Consider the following 9,650-nt stretch of genomic DNA (forward strand, 5'->3'; position numbering starts at 1 on the left):
GAAAGTCTATTGCATAATGAGACACCACTTCTGGGATAGAAAAACCATGTTCTGAAGTTACATGGGAGCTAAGATTTCAGTCTGCTCATGGCTGCAGGTGCAAAGTGGTTCTCTACCAGCATCCACTCAGCAACAGAGTACACAAAAAGTGCATGGGCATCTAAGGACAAACACTGGAACTCTCTCTACCATTATGCAAAAATCAAGAATAGTATTAATATCTACTTTACAGAGGCATAGTAAGCTTATTAAGAAATCATTTTGAACCACACTTTTCTCTGGGAATATGCCTAGGAGTGGAATTGCAGGTTCATGTGATAGGTCTATTTTTAGTTTTTTAAGGAGCGTCCATACTGTCCTCCAGTATGTTCCACCAGCTGGCTGTGCCAATGTTCACTGCAGCACTGTTCACAGTGTGTTACAGATATGGATACACCGTTCCATATCTAGCTTCCTAGATACGGGAGCAACCTAAATATCCATCAACAAAGGAATGGATACACATATACTATGGAATATTACTCAGCCATTAAAAAGAATGAAATCACACCATTTGCAGCAATATGAATCAACCTAGAGATTGTTATACTGAGGGAAGTAAATCATACAGAGGAGAAATATCATATGACATTCCTTATATTCAGACTCTAAAAAGAAGTTATACAAATGAACTTATTTACAAAAACAGAAAGAGACTCATAGACTTAGAAAACAACTTTATGGTTGCCACTGGGGAAGAATGGGGGAAGGGATAGTTAGGGAGTTTGGAATCAATATGTACACACTGCTATATTTAAAATGTATAACCAACAAGGTTCTACTGTAGAGCACAGAGAACTCTGCTCAATGATATGTGGCAGCCTGGATGGGAGGGGTGTCTGGGGGAGAATGGATACATGAATCTGTATGGCTGAGTCCTTTTGCTGTTCACCTGAAACTACCAGAACATTGTTAATTGGGTACACTCCAACATAAAATTTTAAAAGCTTAAAAAAATCTCCTTGCAAGCAAGTTAACCAAAACCCTGAGAGCAAAGTAATGAATAAATGGAACAGTTTTATTAGGAAAGATGATTAGACTCTTTTGTTGAAGACCCCTGGAACTGAGAAAGTTGTAGTCCAACTTTTTTTTTTTTTTTTTTGCTCATCATATTCCCCAAAGCAGCAAAACATTCTACTTTAGAGAATCTCAAAAAATGTCTTATGAATTAAATTAGAGTTGGAAAAATATCAATTCTAAAATTTTAATTTTTCTGTTTTCCTTTTTAAATTTGAAGATATTTCAATTTAATCAAGATATTAGACCTTTTCATTACCCCAAATCCTTTCTTCAGTCAAAGGCAAGGCATACACTGACCAATTAATTCTATTTTAATTCATGTCAGAAACAACACTTCTCTTAAAAGTGAAAAGTAAGCAACACAATGCTGGTAAGGATATAAAGTAAAAGAACTCTCATATATTGCTGAAAGTGAAAGTGAAAGTGAAGTCGCTTAGTCGTGCCTGACTCTTTGTGATCCTGTGGATTATAGCCTACCAGGCTCCTCCATCCATGGGATTCTCCAGGCAAGAATACTGAAGTGGGTTGCCATTTCCTTCTCCAGGGGATCTTCCTGACCCAGGAAACGAACCTGGGTCTCCCACATTGTGGCCAGATGCTTTACCCTCTGAGCCACCAGGGAAGCCCATATATGGCAATGGAAATATAAAATGCAATCATTTTGGAAGACAGTTTGGTGGATTCTTAGAAAACTAAACATATTCTTACCATGTGGTCCAGCAATCTCCTTTCTTATTATTTACCCAAAGGAACTGAATGTTTATGTTCACACAAAAACCTGCACCCAGATGTTTATAGTAATTCTATATATAACTGCCAAAACTTGGAAGTAACTAAGATGTCCTTCAGGAAGTAAATAGATTAAAAAAAAAAAAAAAACTGTGGTACATCCAAATAATGGAATCATTTCAGTTTAGTTCAGTCACTCAGTTGAGTCCGACTCTTTGCGACCCCATGAACCGCAGCATGCCAGGCCTCTCTGTCCATCACCAACTGCCGGAGTCCACCCAAACCCATGTCCATTGAATCGGTGATGCCACCCAACCATCTCCTCCTCTGTTGTCCCCTTCTCCTCCTGCCCTCAATCTTTCCCAGCATCAGGGTATTTTCAAATGAGTCAGCTCTTCGCATCAGGTGGCCAAAGTATTGGAGTTTTCAGCTTCAGCATCAATCCTTCCAATGAACACCCAGGACTGATTCAGCATTAAAAAGAAATGAGCTATCAAGCCAAAAAAAGACATGAAGGAACTTTAAATGCATGTCACTAAGTGAAAGATGTCAAGCTGAAAAAGGTATATACTGATAGATTCCAACTATACAACATTCTAGAAAAGGCATAAGTATGGAGACAATTAAAAAAAAAAAAAAGTGCTTGCAGAAAGAAGGGGAAGGAATGAATAAATGAAGCAAAGAGAAATTTTAGGGCAGTGAAAATACTCTGTACAATGTTGTAATGATCAGTGTCAATATCAGTTTAGTTGTTCAGTCATGTCCGACACCTTTCGACTCTATGGACTACAGCGTGCCAGGCTTCCCTGTCCATCATCAATTCACAGAGCTTACTCAAACTCATGTCCGTTGAGTCAGTGATGCCATCCAACCATTTTATCTTCTGTTGTCCCCTTCTCCTCCTGCCTTCAATCTTTCCCAGCTTCAGGGTCTTTTCAAATGAGTTACTTCTTTGCATCAGGAGGCCAAAGTATTGGAGTTTCAGCTTCAGCATCAGTCCTTCCAATGAATATTCAGGACTGATTTCCTTTAGGATGGACTGGTTGGATCTCCTTGCCGTTCAAGGGACTCTCAAGAATCTTCAACACCACAGTTCAAAAGCATCAATTCTTTGGCACTCAGCTTTATTTATAGTCCAACTGTCACATCCATACCATAGCTTTGACTAAATGGACCTTTGTTGGCAAAGTAATGTCTCTGCTTTTTAGTATGTTGTCTAGGTTGGTCATAGCTTTTCTTCTTAATTTCATGGCTGCAGTCTCCATCTGCAGTGATTTTGGACCCCAAGAAAATAAAGTCTCTCACTGTTTCCATTGTTTCCCTATCTATTTGCCATGAACTGATAGGACCAAATGCCATATCTTAGTTTTCTGAATGCTAAATTTTAAACCAACTTTTTCCCTCTCTTTTTTCACTTTCATCAGAAGGCTCTTTAGTTCTTCTTTGCTTTGTGCCATAAGGGTATTGTTGTCTGCATATCTGAGGTTATTGATAATTTCTTCCAGCAATCTCGATTCCAGCTTGTGCTTCATCCAGCCCAGGATTTCACATGATGTACTCTACATATAAGTTAAATAAGCTTCATCCAGCCCAGCATTTCACATGATGTACTCCGCATATAAGTTAAATATACAGCCTTAACGTACTCCTTTCCTGATTTGGAACCAGTCTGTTGTTCCATGTCCAGTTCTAACTGTTGCTTCCTGATCTGCATACAGATTTCTCAGGAGGCATGTCAGGTGGTCTGGTATTCCCATCACTTTAAGAATTTTGCAGTTTGTTGTGAGCCACACAGTCAAAGGTTTTGGCATAGTCAATAAAGCAGAAGTGGAAGTTTTTCTGGAACTCTCTTGCTTTTTCAATGATCCAACAGATGTTGGCAATTTAGTCTCTGGTTTCTCTGTCTTTTCCAAATCCAGTTTGAACATCTTGAAGATCATGGTTCACATACTGTTCGTTTTGAAGGCAAACCATTCAAAGTTACGGTAATCCAAATCTATCCCCCAACCAGTAATGCTGAAAAAGCTGAAGTTGCATAGTTCTATGAAGACCTACAAGACCTTCTAGAACTAACACCCAAAAAAGATGTCTTTTTCATTATAGGGGACTGGAATGCAAACATAGGAAGTCAAGAGATACCTGCTGCTGCTACTGCTAAGTTGCTTCAGTCGTGTCCGACTCTGTGCGACCCCATAGATGGCAGCCCACCAGGCTCCCCTGCCCCTGGGCTTCTCCAGGCAAGAACACTGGAGTGGGTTGCCATTTCCTTCTCCAATGCATGAAAGTAGAAAGTGAAAGTGAAGTCGCTCAGTTGAGTCCGACTCTTAGTGACCCCATGGACTGCAGTCCACCAGGCTCCTCCGTCCATGGGATTTTCCAGGCAAGAGTACTGGAGTGGGGTGCCATTGCCTTCTCCGAGAGATACCTGCAGTAACGAGCAAATTTGGCCTTGAAGTACAAAATAAAGCAGGTCAAAGGCTAACAGAGTTTTGCCAAGGGAATGCACTGGTTATAGCAAACAGCCTCTTCCAACAACACAAGAGAAGTCTCCACACATGGACATCACCAGATACTCAATATTGAAATCAGATTGAGTATATTATTTACAGCCAAAGATGGAGAAGCTCTATACAGTCAGCAAAAAACAAGACCAGGAGCTGATTGTGACTCACATCATGAACACCTTACTGCCAAATTCAGATTTAAATTTTAGAAAGTAGGAAAACCACTAGATCATTCAGGTATGACTTCAATCAAATCCCTTACAATTATACTGTGGAAGTGACAATTAGATACGAAGGATTAGATCTGATAGAGTGCCTGAAGAACTATGGACAGAGGTTTGTGACATTGTACAAGAAGCAGTAATCAAGACCACCCCCAAGAAAAAGAAATGCAAAAAGGCAAAATAGTTGTCTGTGGAGGCCTTACAAATATCTGAGAAAAGAAGAGAAGTGAAAGGCAAAAGAGAAAAGGAAAGATATACCCATTTGAATGCAGAGTTCCAAAAAATAGCAAGGAAAGATAAGAAAGCCTTCCTCAGTGATCAATGCAAAGAAATAGAGGAAAACAACAGAATGGGAAAGACTAGAGATCTCTTCAAGAAAATTAGAAATTGTAATGATGGATATTTGTAATTATATGTATCTCCAAAACTCATAAAATATGCAATATTGTACAATGTACAACAACCAAGAGAGAACCTCATGGTAATTATGGAATTTGAGTACTTATGATATGTTAAAGTATGCTCATCCTTGGTTTAAAAAAAAAAGATAACGTGCCATTCTGATGAGTGATGTTGATATGTTGACAACAGGGAAAGATGTGCATCTGTGGAGGTAGGGGATATGTGAGGAATCTATCTCCCTCTCAATTTTGTTGTAAACCTAAATCTGCTCTCCCCAAAATAAAGTTTTTAAAATAAAAATATAAAAGTAAATAATCACTGTCCTAAATTAATATAGCTTGCATTATTTTCACTAGATCTGTAACCACTAATGAACAGAAGGCAAACATTACTTGTTAGACAACACGTATTCCAGCATTCATATAGGCAGAGGAAGATCAACAGGTTCATTGACTCAGTCACTCTTCCAGTTTACTGGCATCATTCTGTTTCTCTCCACACCAAACACATCCCTACCTAAGATTTTTACATTTACTGTTTCTTCAACTTCAGTCATTCTTTCCTCAGGTAACCATGTGGCTTGCTGTGTTATCCCTTTAAATCTTTACTCCAACTCGCTTTCTCATAGAAGCCCTTCCTGGTCATCCTATTTAAAAGTTCAACCACCTTTCTTGATTTATGTGTTTTGCCTTATTGCTATCTGACATATCATGTTCTTTGCTTTTTTATTCCATTGCATATCTATCTGCTGGATCATAAACTCCATGAGGACTACAATATTTTTTTCACTATGGTATCTTCAGCATTTAGAATGGTATCTGGCACATAGATCAATAAACATCTGTTGAATGAATAAACGGACATGCAGACATGTTTTAAAAATTACATGAAAAATGGCAGGGAAAAGTGGTATATAGCCTTCAAATCTTCTCTTTTTTCCTAGATTCATGCAACCTTTTACCTGAGTGAAACACACTCTATTTTATAATTTTACTCTAAAAACACCAAGCTGTTTTGGGAAAAAGACAGACAGCATTGATAAATTATGAGTGCCTTAAGAAATTTCAAAAATTATATTCCCTGCATTGTTCATAATACATTATACTTTGATATTTATAAAAATGAAAAACAAATAGAAATTAATCTCATCTTTAAAATATGAAACTTATAAATGTTATTGGATATTTACATCATACATTTGAATGTTAGCATAATATTTAGCTTTAAAATCCTTTATTACTTCACAATTTAGAGTTTTAATATTAATAGATATTTATTTTTAATAGTCATTAATATTCCTGCAACCAATAATGCTTATCTAATAATACTCTTTCCTTGAACTATAAAAAAATTTTTAATACTCTATTTTTAACCATTTTTCAAGGGCTTTTTGAAACTAGGCTACATAATCCAGGAAATAAAAGCAAGCTGTTGGAAGAGTAGGATTAGAGAAGTTGGAGGATATTTAAACAATGTAAATGATCAAAAATATATAATTCCAATAAACATAGCTGCTGAAACAAAAATTTTACCTTCATGCCACTGGCTACATGCCTGTTGTGAGGCTTTTATGAACAAACGTCCTGAGAAGAGATGGAGATTAAATTTCCACAAAGAGGTCTGCTCATGTGCACTACTTGGAATGGATTCTTGGAAAAGAGGACAGTGAGAGGACCATTTTTAAATTTCACACTTAGGGTTTTAGGAGAGAATGGAAAGAGTGGAACAGCAAGCAAGAACCACAAGGAACATACCCCAAGTAATCCAAGGTACAAACATTCCCTCCTGATAAGGTGTTGATTTCAACTCACGAATGAAATTTCCACTTTAGTAGTTTTCAAGGACACATTAAGTCAACGTCATGGCTCACAATAAAGCATAGAAAATTCAGATCAAGTTAGAAGACTATACTCATTGTTTGCTAATTACTTCACAATGAAGCAAATACAGTAATATCCTTTCCCTTTCAACTCACATAGATATTCATTGTTTTAAAACAGATCATAAAATCTATATCTAAACAGAAGATATGGAAAATGTCTTTTATAAAATTTTGAGGACTTAATACTTACATTTTAATTAAACAAGATTTTTTTCTCCTTCAAATGTGAAGTACTTGCTTTACACATGATTACTTAAGATATAATATATTCCATTTACTAAATTGTTCTTGCCTGTCAAGTCCTAAAACAACATTGGCTCAGAAAGGTCAGGGATGGAAGGGCGATATGGGTGAAGAAGATCAAAAGGTGTGAATTTTCAGATATAAAATAAGTAAATCATTGGGATGTAATATACAATATAATATGTATAGTTAACAATAGTGTATTACGTATTTGCAAGTTGCTAAGAGCAGATTTTAACAGTTTTCATCATAAGAAAAACATTTTCTAACTATGGATGGTGATGATTGGCTTATTGTGGTGATCATTTTGCAGTGTATAAAATGTCAAATCATTATGTTGTATACTTGAAACTAGAATAAGGTTTTATGGCAATTATACCTCAATTAAAAAATAATTTTTTTAAAGGTGAGGGATTTTTTTTATTGTTGTTTTATTCACTTATATATCTTTAGCACCTATAGCAGTGCCTGGCATGAGGAAGGCACTCAAAAAATATTTATGAAATGAATAAATAAATGAATAATGCTCTTAAAATAGCTCCCTGCATGTGTATATACACCTAGAAAAACAATTTCATAATCTTTATACATCTATATAAAACTGAGCATTATAAGATTTTTCTTAAATGTTTAATTTAGACTCTTCTTAGCACATATAAAAGGGGATCCTGCCTTTGAGGAGCTTAAAAGTTTGTTAGGATGAAAAGACTCTACCATGAAATAATTATTCAGTTCAGTTCAGTCGCTCAGTCGTACCCGACTCTTTGTGACCCCATGAATCGCAGCATGCCAGGCCTCCCTGTCCATCGCCAACTCCCGGAGTTCACTCAGACTCACGTCCATCAAGTCAGTGATGTCATCCAGCCATCTCATCCTCTGTTGTCCCCTTCTCCTCCTGCCCCCAATACCTCCCAGAAGCAGAGTCTTTTCCAATGAGTTAACTCTTCACATGAGGTGGCCAAAGTACTGGAGTTTCAGCTTTAGCATCTTTCCTTCCAAAGAAATCCCAGGGCTGATCTCCTTCAGAATGGACTGGTTGGATCTCCTTGCAGTCCAAGGGACTCTCAAGAGTCTTCTCCAACACCACAGTTCAAAAGATTCAATTCTTCGGTGCTCAGCCTTCTTCACAGTCCAACTCTCACATCTATATATGACCACTGGAAAAACCATAGCTTTGACTAGACGGACCTTTGTTGGCAAAGTAATGTCTCTGCTTTTCAATATGCTATGTAGGTTGGTCATAACTTTCCTTCCAAGGAGTAAGCGTCTTTTCATTTCATGGCTGCAGTCACCATCTGTAGTGATTTTGGAGCACAAAAAAATAAAGTCTGACACTGTTTCCACTGTTTCCCCATCTATTTCCCATGAACTGATGGGACCGGATGCAATGATCTTCATTTTCTGAATGTTGAGCTTTAAGCCAAATTTTTCAGTCTCCACTTTCACTTTTATCAAGAGGCTTTGGGTTCCTCTTCACTTTCTGCCATAAGGGTGGTGTCATCTGCATATCTGAGGTTATTGATATTTCTCCCAGCAACCTTGATTCCAGCTTGTGCTTCTTCCAGCCCAGCGTTTCTCAGGATGTACTCTGCATAGAAATTAAATAAGCAGGGTGACAATATACAGCCTTGACGTACTCCTTTTCCTATTTGGAACCAGTCTGCTGTTCCATGGCCAGTTCTAACTGTTGCTTCCTGACCTGCATACAGATTTCTCAAGAGGCAAGTCAGGTGGTCTGGTATTCCCATCTCTTTCAGAATTTTCCACAGTTTATTGTGATCCACACAGTCAAAGGCTCTGGCATAGTCAATAAAGCAGAAATACATGTTTTTCTGAAACTCTTTTGCTTTTTCCATGATCCAGCGGATGTTGGCAATTTGATCTCTGGTTCCTCTGCCCTTTCTAAAACCAGCTTGAACATCAGGAAGTTCAAGGTTCACGTATTGCTGAAGCCTGGCTTAGAGAATTTTGAGCATTACTTTACTAGCATGTGAGATGAGTGCAACTGTGTGGTAGTTTGAGCATTCTTTGGCATTGCCTTTCTTTGAGATTGAAATGAAAACTGACCTTTTCCAGTCCTGTGACCACTCTTGAGTTTTCCAAATTTGCTGGCATATTGAGTGCAGCACTTTCACAGCATCATCTTTCAGGATTTGAAATAGCTTAACTGGAATTCTATCACCTCCACTAGCTTTGTTCATAGTGATGCTTTCTAAGGCCCACTTGACTTCACATTCCAGGATGTCTGGCTCTAGATCAGTGATCACACCATCATGATTATCTGGGTCATGAAGCTCTTTTTTGTACAGTTCTTCTGTGTATTCTTGCCACCTCTTCTTAATATCTTTTGCTTCTGTTAGGTCCATACCATTTCTGTCCTTTATTGAGCCCATCGTTGCATGAAATGTTCCCTTGGTATCTCTAATTTTCTTGAAGACATTCTAGTCTTTCCCATTCTGTTGTTTTCCTCTATTTCTTTGCATTGATCGCTGAAGAAGGCTTTCTTATCTCTTCTTGCTATTCTTTGGAACTCTGCATTCAGATGCTTATATCTTTCCTTTTCTCCTTTGCTTTTAACTTCTCTTCTTTTCACAGCTATTTGTAAGG

This window comes from Bubalus kerabau, chromosome 6 (genome assembly GCF_029407905.1).
Source record: "Bubalus kerabau isolate K-KA32 ecotype Philippines breed swamp buffalo chromosome 6, PCC_UOA_SB_1v2, whole genome shotgun sequence".
NCBI classification, from domain to species: domain Eukaryota; kingdom Metazoa; phylum Chordata; class Mammalia; order Artiodactyla; family Bovidae; genus Bubalus; species Bubalus kerabau.